This window comes from Phaseolus vulgaris, unplaced genomic scaffold (genome assembly GCF_000499845.2).
Source record: "Phaseolus vulgaris cultivar G19833 unplaced genomic scaffold, P. vulgaris v2.0 scaffold_19, whole genome shotgun sequence".
In the NCBI taxonomy this organism is placed as follows: Eukaryota; Viridiplantae; Streptophyta; class Magnoliopsida; order Fabales; family Fabaceae; genus Phaseolus; species Phaseolus vulgaris.
The window spans coordinates 43,548-54,653 of NW_027174088.1; positions in this window are offsets into that span (position 1 = coordinate 43,548).

Sequence of the window (11,106 nt, forward strand, 5' to 3'; positions counted from 1 at the left end):
GCGATGCTTCCTCTTGGCGTCACTGGTACGTGGCGCCTCTTTACCCAGGCGACGCCTTGTGTTGACCTTGACTCCTGGTGTTGACTTTGACTCCTGGTGTTGACTTTGAACTTGACTTAGTCAACGCCCGGATATGGGACGGTACAAAAACAAATTATAAAAACTGGTTAAATTTTATAATTGTATAAAACAGATTATAAAAAAGTGATGGTTAAATTTTATAATTATATAAAATAGATTATAAAAAAATAGTGGTTAAATTTTATTTATTTAGAATTAAAATTACGTCTGTTAAAAACGTCACTACTTACGTATATTATGGCGCCATAATCTTCTTCAATGAATGTAAATTGTGACGGTTATAACTGACATTATTTACATATAAAAACCGCCATTACTTACATTATGTTTAAAGTGGTGGGTGTTGCGACGGGTAGCGTAAAACCGCCACATTAAACTTTGTGGCGGCAAGTTCTATGGCGGTTTGGAAAACCGCCACAAGCGTATATTGTGGCGGTTATAAACGCCAGTTTATACGAAAATAACCGCCATAATATACACTTTTTTTGTAGTGTATGATTTGATGACATTTTGGAAGAACATGACTAGACAAAACACATATAGATTCAGATATTAAAAGACTCAAATCAACACAAAATGAACCAAATAAAATTGCAATAAGGGCTCAAATACCTAAAATAAAACAGCAACACAAACTATATGGAATCCTACCAAAAATTGCACAAAGATTGCTCAAGAACAATTCAACAAGATGCACCGATTGGAATTTCCAAACAGCACACCAATTTAAAAAAAAAAATTAAAAAACAACAAGACAAATATGGAAGATGAAGAACAACACGGATTCAAGAAGAACTCAAAAAGAAAAATGACAAAGAGATACTCATCTTTGAAGAACCATAGCTCATGATACTGATGAATTTCCTATGAGCTCTCCTTGGATTTTTGTTGATGATGGTGCGGAAGCTGAATGGAGGAGATGGACAAGGTCCTCCTAAGAGGTGTGGTGACCTTGAAGGTGCATGAAGAGTGTGGAAATGGGGAGGTTTGGCCAGCCCCTTTGAAGGTGGTGAAATGAAGATTAAAACCTAGAAGCTAGGCAAGGAGTAATGTATGGCACTAAATTGGCCGCATAACAATACTCTATTCAATCTTGAAAATACAAGGTGTAGGCTCCTCCTTTTATAGGCTAAGGAGGACCATAATGCAACCCTAATGCTAATCAAAATGAAATGCAAATTACTCCACATGGAGCACATGGCCGGCCATGTGAGGAAATGTTCTAGAACGTGAACAAAATCTAGGGTAAATCACATGTAAGACAAGTTTATGCTATTTACACTACACTTAGTACTAAGCTACCCTTAATGGGCCTTCATGGAGCATATACATGTTGCTTTCTCTCCCATCCGTGGCTTGGCCCAAGGCTCCCATCCGTAGCTTGGTCATGGACCTAGTAAGAGGTCCTAGACGCTCTCCTCCTCCTTCTAGACGCTCCCCCTCTAGACGCTCTTCTTCATGTGCTAGACGCTCTAGGTTTGGCTCTTGTCTTTCATGGGGTGTTGAGCTTGGCCCTCTTCCATCATCCCCTCCCCCTTGGAAAGGATTTGTCCTCAAATCCAAGTCGTCTTCATCGTCATTGGTACCTACAAATGGAGATAGATCAATTACATTAAAAGTATCATGTACTCCATATTCAAGAGGTAGATCCAATTTATATGCATTGTTGTTGACTCTCTTGAGGACTTGAAAGGGTCCATCACCTCGGGGGCTTAGTTTGGACTTCATTTACATGATGAGAGCCTCCATTAGGGAGAATGAGTCCACCACCATAGCTAGATTCTTAAGTGGGCTAAATTTTGAGATAAGAGATAGGGTTGAACTTCTACCTTATCAAGACTTGAATGACTTGGTTCAACTTTATATCAAAGTTGAACAACAAAATTTAAGGAAAACATCAAGTCATAAGGAAGGTTCATACTCCAACTCTTATCCAAAAAGAGAAATTAAAAGGGAGGAGAGTACATCTAAGGAAACACCAAAAGAGACTCTTAAAACCTTAGGTAAAGATATGCTCACTCCACCCATTCACACTAGGGATGTTAAATGCTTTAAATTCTTTGGAAGAGGACATGTGCAAGCTCAATGTCCCAACCAAAGAACCTTGTTTTTAAAAGGAATAGATGAATATGCTAGTGGTGATGACGAACCTAGTGAGAAAGAAAAGGGGGAGATGAAGAAAGAGTGTATCCTTTAGAGGGGGAATTATTGATGATTAGAAGAACCCTCAACAACCAAACTAGTGTAACTATGGAACACAAAGAGAGAACATCTTTCACTCAAGATGCAGAGTTTTAGAAAACATATGTTCTCTCATTGTGGATAGTGGTTCATGTTGCAATTGTTGTAGCACTAGGTTGGTTGAAAAGTTAAATCTATAAGTAGTCCCTCATCCTAAACCTTACAAGCTTCAATGGATAAATGAAGATGGGGAACTAATTGTAGATAAAAAAATGAAAGTCGAGTTTTCTATAGGTAACTATCAAGACAATGTTTTATGTGATGTAGTACCTATTGAAGCTTGCCACATTTTATTGGGTAGACCATGGCAATTTGATAAAAAGAAACCTTGCACAATGGTCTAACCAATGAGATTACCTTCACCCACAAGAAAAAGAAGTTTGTACGTAATCCTTTACCACATTCCCAAGTGGTAAGAGATCAAATACAAATGAAACAAAAGAGGGATGAAGAGAAAATAAAAATCAAAATAGAAAAAGAGAGGACTCTTAGGGAACAAAAGGCGTGGGAGAAGAGTGTTCCTTCCCACAAGGTCATTCAACAAGACAAAAGAATTAAAAATACCTTTGAAAATATGCTTCTTGTTGAACAACCTAGCCTTACCTTTTGTAAAGGAACACTTGCAAGCATAGTAAAAAAAGAAGAATCCTTAAAAGAGGCTTGCATAGATAAAAATGTAGTAGATTATTTTACGTATGTGATAAGATATCACCAAGTGAAGGTCAAGTTATCTATAGGCATCTACAAAAATTAATTTTTATGTGAGGTAGTACCTAAAGAAACTTGTCATGTCTTATTGAGACAACCATTGCAAAGAATTAAAATTTTCATGAACAATGTATACCTTCACGCATAAAACAGAAATTCTTCATGAAGGAGAACTCATGGGCCAAATTAGAGTTGATAAAACTCTAGAGCTTTTAAAAGGAAAATTCTTTTGGTAACCCATGAGAAACGATGTTCAAAGACATTACCCTAGATGCATTTCTTGCTTTAAAACTAAAAATAAGGAAATGTCTCATGAACTCTATACTCCTTGACCTTTTGCAAATGTTCCATGGGAAGATATAAGCCTAGATTTTATAATAGAGCTTCCTTGGACAACAAAAGGTATTAATTCCATTTTTATGAATAAGCTCTTCTCTAGAGATGTAATAGGACTTCATAGTTTATCTCCAAGCATAGTATGAAAAGAGCTCCAAAATTTGAAAACCATTTTTTTAGGATACTTTTAGAAAAACTTGGAACTAAGTTGTCCTCTTCAAATTCTTATCATCCTCAAAAGAATGGTCAAAATGAAATTGAAAACATAGCTCTTTCTACTATGCCTAGAGTAATCATACAAGGCAAACACAACTCTAGAGATGAGCATGCATATTATAGAGTAGTCCACAAGACTACTAATATTTCTACATTTGAAGTTGTATGTGGACTTAATCCTTTTTTTCCTTTTGATTTGTTACCATTTCCTAATCCACAAAGATTTGTGCCTAAGGAAAAAGTAACAAAAACCGAATATGTTAAAATACATAAGAGGATTAAAGAACAAATACAACAATCAAAAGAGCAATATTGTAAAAAGTTGCCCAAAACAATAGAAAAACAAAAACAATGGCAACTTCATAAAATTGATTTTTATACAATTGCTTCAACTAACTCATTTGCTTTGTTTGAAGATTCCCATAGATGGACGTTTGATCCGGGAGAACGAGCTTAGTTGTCAAAGCAATAGGTTGCTATCCAAGATCGACACTGTGGATCTGAGGATAGATTTTCTCAGGAAGGAGGAGATGATGGACACCATTCAGCCATATACATCCACCTACTTTTGACAAGGATGAAGCCTTGGATTTGAGGACAAATCCTTTTCAAGAGGGAGGGGATGATGGAAGAGGCCCCAGCACCAACCCTTTTGAGAGGCCACCAAAATGCTACATTGAGGCAACCACTAGAGTCATAGTCAAAGAGGGGTCAAGAGGACACATTTTACATGTCATAAACTCTAGTGTGTAATACCTTTTTACTTTTGTCAAGTAGCATAGGTTAAATCTTTTTGTAATTGTGATGAAACATGCAAAGTGGTACTTAGAAGGCTAAACCTAAGTTTCATTAGAAATACCCATTTCTAATTAAACTAAGGTCCGGTCCAATTAGCTAGACCTAATGATGGATTTCCTATGAGCTCTTCTTGGATGTTTGTGGAAGATGGTGCGGAAGCTTAATGGAAGAGATGAACAATGTACCGTCCCGTCCCCGGGCGTTGACCAAAAGTCAAAGTCAACATGTGGTAGGACCCCTCGTGGGACCCAAGGAAGAAAGTCAACAGATTGACCGCCTGAGGCATCGTCGGGTTAATGCGTCGCCTTGACAAGGCGTCGCCTAAGAAAGGCGTCGCCAGGTTAAAGCATCGCCAAGTAACGCCGTCGCTAAGTTAAGGCGTCGCCTAGACAAAACACCGAGCTAAGACATCACAAGGAGGCTTCGGACTTCGATAGTTCAGAATAGTAACGAAGAGAAGAGAAAGATGGCCTCAGAGCTATAAGTTCTAGTACCAGTAGGGGGTAACCTGACTCGTGAAGTACCCACGCCACTGATGGGAGACCCTGGAACAGATACGACCCATGAGAGGGCCACGACCAGGGGAGAACCGCGTGCATGGTACGAGAGAAAGGTAGATACACCCCCAGGGCGAGTGACACGAGCCTGGAGTGCATGAGTTGGCACACAGAAAGTCACCCCACGCGCCAGATGCACTTCAAGGAAGGAGGACTCACACAACGGATTAACCCTAAGTTGGGTTACGTCGCTGTGAGGCCCTCCACACAAAATAACGATCAAGTCAGAAGGGCACGTGGCAATGCACACGTGCTCATTAACGGTTTCAGTGAAAGTTTGCCAAGGTATGCGTTAACTTAGCTTACGTATCAAATGTTTTAAGGCACATTTTTATACGCTTTCAACGCGCTTGAATGCGTTTTAAACACGAGAGGCGTATAAAAAGGGGCCTTAGGGCGTTTGAAAAGGGATCCGAGTTTTAACCTAATTCTCGCAATTTTACACAGAGCACTAACCCTAGTTCTTCTCGCTGCGTACCCACTGTGAGCATAAGGCAATTAGGGCAACTCAATTTTAGTCATTCAACATAGTTTTCGACCACCTTCAGAGGGTGTGTCACCCTTGATGTTTCTCGCTAGCTGACTTGATCGTTGGAGTGCAAACGACTGCGAGGGCGCCCCTTTGTTCACTTCTTTTCAGGTATCAAGGACGGAGCATAACGAAGGTGCCCCAGTGCGCAAGGACAAGCCACGCACAAAGACGACCCTGGTCTACCGGCGGGAACATTTGGCACCCACCGTGGGGCTCGATGTAAAACATCAGTCCCACTACACGAGTCTTTCAGTTCCGGTTCTCAAAGCCCAGATAAGTCGAGAAGGTTTCCGGAAAAGCCATGAACACGAGGCCTGCACGTTCTAGGAGTGAAGAGATGACCATGCAACAACTGGTGGGCATGATGCAAGGGCTGCAAGAGGCAATGGCAGCGTCTAGAGCGGAGCAAGAACGCATGTAGGCGGATCTCACAGCATCTCAGGCGAGAAACGATGAGCTCCACCACGCCAATGAGGAGTTACATCGTGGCTGGCGCGATGTAGACGAGCCTGAGACTGCCTCCCCACCCATAGAATTCACAACACCGTTCTCACAGGCGATCCTAGAGATCGCAATCCCCAGTACGTTCACGGGGCCCAAGGTAACCTTCACAGGGATGGAGGATCCTGAGGCGCACCTCACTGCGTTCCACACACAAATGATGTTGGTTGGCGGTTCTGATGCCGTAAGGTGCAAGCTCTTTATGAGCACGTTGACTAGGATGGTTATGGATTGGTTCATTAGCCTCCCAGAGGGTCACATCACGTCCTTTGCACAATTCTCAGGACTACTCACGGAGCAGTATCTAGCCAACAGGGCCCCAACCCCAGTTTCGTACGACCTTTTCGACGTAAAGCAGTATCAAGGGGAGACCCTGAAAGAGTACATAAGCCGTTTTGGGGCACAAGTTGTGAAGGTGGGTACCACTGACGAGCCCATGATCGTGTACGCATTCAGGAAAGAAGTGCGCCCTGGGTCTTTTATCAAGTCACTCAATTGCACCCGCCCCAAGACTTTTGCTGAAATAAGGCGTCGGGCAGTGGAACACATTGCCTCGGAAGGCGAAGCATACGAGAAGTGCATAACAGCTGCGCCTACGCGCCCAAGAGCACAGATGCGTGTGCAACCCGTCAGAGTCCACGAAGCTACCACATAAAGAAAGAATCAGGACAGGAGGCGCACCTTCGAGACAAGGAGAGCTCAACCTAAGGGTCGATCAGAAGGAAGGAGAGAGAGCAACAGACCTCTAAGGGACAACTTTGTAGTAGAACTCAAAGATCTCATCGTTGTGCCCAATATAGCTGACAGGTTGAGTCCACCAGTGAAGTCCGACAAAATACTGGGACCTCACAAAGAATCATGGTGCGAATTTCACGAGGCATTTGGGCACCACATTAACAACTGCTTAGCGCTGGGATATCAGTTGGAGGAGCTTGTGAAGAATGGTTTCTTAAAGGATTATCTCGCTGGATCGACTGCGACCCCAGACGCGGCGGCGCCAGAGGAAGGTCAAGCGCATGAAGTCCCAACTCACGGAGAAGTGCACACCATCTCTGGTGGCTTTTCCGGGGGAGGACCCACTGCCTCTCAAGGAAAGAAATACGTAAGGTCAGTAAATTTGGTGGCAGAAGAATTTTCGAACGACCCGTGGGAGTCAGACCTCGTTTTCACAAGAGTTGACCTGCGGAATGTCGTCCCGTACGACAATGACCCGGTGGTCATTTCGGTAGTCACAGCGGGAAGAAAGGTACATAGGGTCCTCGTCGACCAGGGCAGTTCCGCGGACGTCATGTTTTGGTCAACCTTTAAGAAGCTACAATTGTCCCCTGACCTGTTGACACCCTATACGGGGTGCTTGTATGGGTTCGCAGATAACCCAGTAGAAGTACGTGGCTATTTAGAACTGAGGATGGCGTTCACTGATGGAGCGGCATCGCGCACCGAGGGCATTCGATACTTGGTGGTTAACGCCAACTCAGCTTACAACATTCTGCTACGCAGACCCGCCTTGAACAGATTAAGGGCGGTGTCTTCCACACGCCACATGAAGATGAAGTTACTAGACCTTAGCGGCAAGGTGATAGTCATCGAGTCAGACCAAGAAGAGGCTCGAAAGTGCTATGAGAATAGTTTGAAAACAAAGAGAGGCGTAGTTATGGTGATTGAACGACCACTTGTCTCAGATTCACCTACAGAATTAGAATCATGGGATGGGGTGGCGCCCGCAGGGTTCACACTAGTCGAAGCCACCTTAGGGGCGACACCTATGGAAGGCGCACATACAGAAGGAAAAGATGGCGAGGCCTCGCCGATAGAAGGAGCACACGGAAAGGCCTCGCCCGCAGATGAAGTACCAAGGATCGTACGGGCTTACCACGCCACGCCTCAATCCTCCACCATGGAGACACCTTTCAGCTTGGTGTGTGGATCGGACACCATAATCCCAGTGGAGATCCACGAGAGTTCGCCCCGTTTCCTGGGTTTTGTGGCGGAAGAGTCCGACGAAGAAAGGAGGGTGAACCTGGACCCGATAGATAAAGCCAGAGAAGAAGCGAAAATCAAGGCTGAGGCCGTGAAAAGAAGGGTGGAGCGTCCGTACAGCTCCAAGGTGAAACTACGACAGTTCCAGGTCGGTGATCTGTTCAGGAGGAAGGCCTAGCCCCACGAATTAGAAAACAAGTTGTCCCCCAAGTGGACTAGACTGTTCAGGATAACCAAGGCCAAAGGGAATGGTTCGTATGAGCTAGAGACTTTAGAAGGGGGGCCCATCCCATGTGGCTGGAATGCGGTGAATTTAAAGTTTTATTTCAGTTGATGTTATTCCAGTTAAAGTTTGTAAAGGGGACACTCTTTTTCCCTCCCGGGGGGTTTTTTAATGAGGTCACCCAAATAAAGAAAAGAGAAGTTTAAGATATTTTTGCCCTAGTTTTTCTCTCATTCGAATGTAGGATCAAAGGTTAAAGAAACAAAGACGAAAAGATGAGGCGTTACCAAGATGAGTCGTCAAAACCAGTCGTCGCCAAGAAGAGGCGTCGCCCAGATGAGGCGATGCCAATATAAGGCGCTGCCAAGATAAAGCGTCGCCAAGATAAGGCGTCGCTAAGACAAGGCGTCGCCAAGATAACAATGCCGAGACAAGGTGTCACTAGAACAGGGCGTCGCCAGCACAAGGCGTCACCACCAGATAATCAAGTGGAGGTCAAGATACTAGGTATGTCTAGTATGAGTTAAAATCCAGGCGCTTAGTCCTTGATTAAGGGTTAAGGGATTCCTTCGGGACGCCCCCTCCTCGAGTATGAACAACTAGCCCCGGTTCCAGATATCAGTATGAGTTAAAATCCGGGCGCTTAGTCCTTGATCAGGGGTTAAGGAATTCCTTCGGGACGCCCCCTCCTCAAGTATGAACAACTAGCCCCAGTATCAGATATCAGTATGAGTTAAACTCTGGGCGCTTAGTCCTTGATCAGGGGTTAAGGGATTCCTTCCGGACGCCCCCTCCTCAAGTATGAACAACTAGCCCCGGTATCAAATATCAGTATGAGTTAAAATCTGGGCGCGTAGTCCTTGATCAGGGGTTAAGGGATTCCTTCGGGACGCCCCCTCCTCAAGTATGAACAACTAGCCCCGGTGCCAGATATCAGTATGAGTCAAAATCCGGGCGCTTAGTCCTTGATCAGGGGTTAAGGGATTCCTTCAGGACGCCCCCTCCTCAGGTATGAACAACTAGCCCCGGTATCAGATATCAGTATGAGTTAAAATCCGGGCGCTTAGTCCTTGATCACGGGTTAAGGGATTCCTTCGGGACGCCCCCTCCTCAAGTATGAACAACTAACCCCGGTGCCAGATATCGGTATGAGTTAAAATCTGGGCGCTTAGTCCTTGAGCAGGGGTTAAGGGATTCCTCCGGGACGCCCCCTGCTCAGGTAGGAACAACTAGTCCCAGCATCAGACGTTTAGAACGTTACACATTGGTGTTTTCAGACACTCTGAGGACGATACGATGTTGCGATAGCAGGCCTCTCCTCAGTCGTGGGCACTAGAGCGCAACTTTTGTCCCAAAGTATTTAGACACACTGAGGACACCTAAAGCAGGTCCCCCCTTGAGTGTAGACACCCAGCACAAGTGAGATAAGTCCTCCTCACCCTCAAGCGACGCTGAGGCAGCAGAGAGGAACAAATAAAGTCCTCCCTCACCTTAGAGCAATGTTGTAGAGACCAAATTCATCCCTGCCCATGGGCAATAATGAGGCAGGCGACGCTTCATGAGGAAGATTCCTCACAGATACGAAGGCCAAGCAAGTTCCTCGGTGGAGAGACCAAGGGAAGGGTACGCATCACGACTCAAAGGGGGAGAGTAGGAGAGGAGATCACGTGCTACTTATAGGGTTAAAGTCGAACGCGATGAAGGGGAGTATTGAAGGTAACGCACGTGGCAAAGATAGCAGAAGCAGACACAAGTAGCGAAGATAAAGCGAATAGCATTTAAGCATGAATCAAGAGTCGTAATTGCAGATAAGGTTCATGGCAGTTGCAAGTTAAGCAAAAGGCAATTATATACACATCCAATGTTTGGGTGAAACGCAAAATCAGGCTACTCTTCGGGGGCCTCCGGAGGTTGAGCGGGCGATGCTGAAGCTCCATCTTCGGACCTCAACACTTGAGCCAGCCGCAACCTTCGTTGCCTGTCCATGTTCAAATCTGCGTCAAGAGGACAAATACAGTAAAGGGCGGGCACAAACCAAGGTGCTACGCAAAGAGACAAGATAAACCATGCATCAAGCAAGAATCCAGCAAAAGCAAAGAATAGAAGGTTGTAAAGGGAAGATCTCATACTTATATATTTTTCCAGAACCTCGGCGTTATACTCCAGGCTTATCAAGGCGGCGGCATCAAAGCCCCCCGCACTAGCCAGAATCCGGCAAGCCTCTCGATCATTCGAAGGCAACCCCTTAAGAGACTTGGACTTCAGGGTTCTTGCCTCCTTCACCTAATACAAAGGGAAGCCGTCAAGGGCAGAGGGTACGAGGTTGGAGCAGCAAGCCTTGAAGAACTTGCCTTTCCACCCCTTGAAGGAGTGCTGGAATAGGGTTAAAAGGACCCTCCCGGGAACGTTGCTGAGAGTCACCCAGAGGTTATTCCTTTGTTTCTTCACTTCGAAGAAGTGTAGGAAGACGTCAACAAAGGGTGTACACCCAAAGAACCCGCACAACACGCCAAAAGCCTTGATGAAACCCAACCGTTGGGGTGCAGCTGGGCTGGGGCGATGTTGATCTCCGTCAGTAACTCCCTCTCAAATCGGGAGAAGGGCAAGCGCATCCCAATACGCTTGAACACCACTTGATAAAAATAAAAGAAGTGGACTCCGTTGTTAGCCCGTTCATCCCCACACACGGGCTCCCCTAGAGTGCAAGGAAGCACGGCGATGTCGTTATCGTGCCTTTTCGCGAAGGCGCGATGATCATAGGTGCTTGGCTCCTCTATATGTCCCTTCAAGCTTTGATGGAGACCAAGTCCGAACACTCGTCAAGCAGGTCGTCTGGAGCCCACGGATAAAGGGCCTTATGGTTGACGGAGGGGGGTGGAGGATTGGCCGTTGTTTTAGTACGTGCCATTGATGAGGAAGCTGAAGAATGAAGA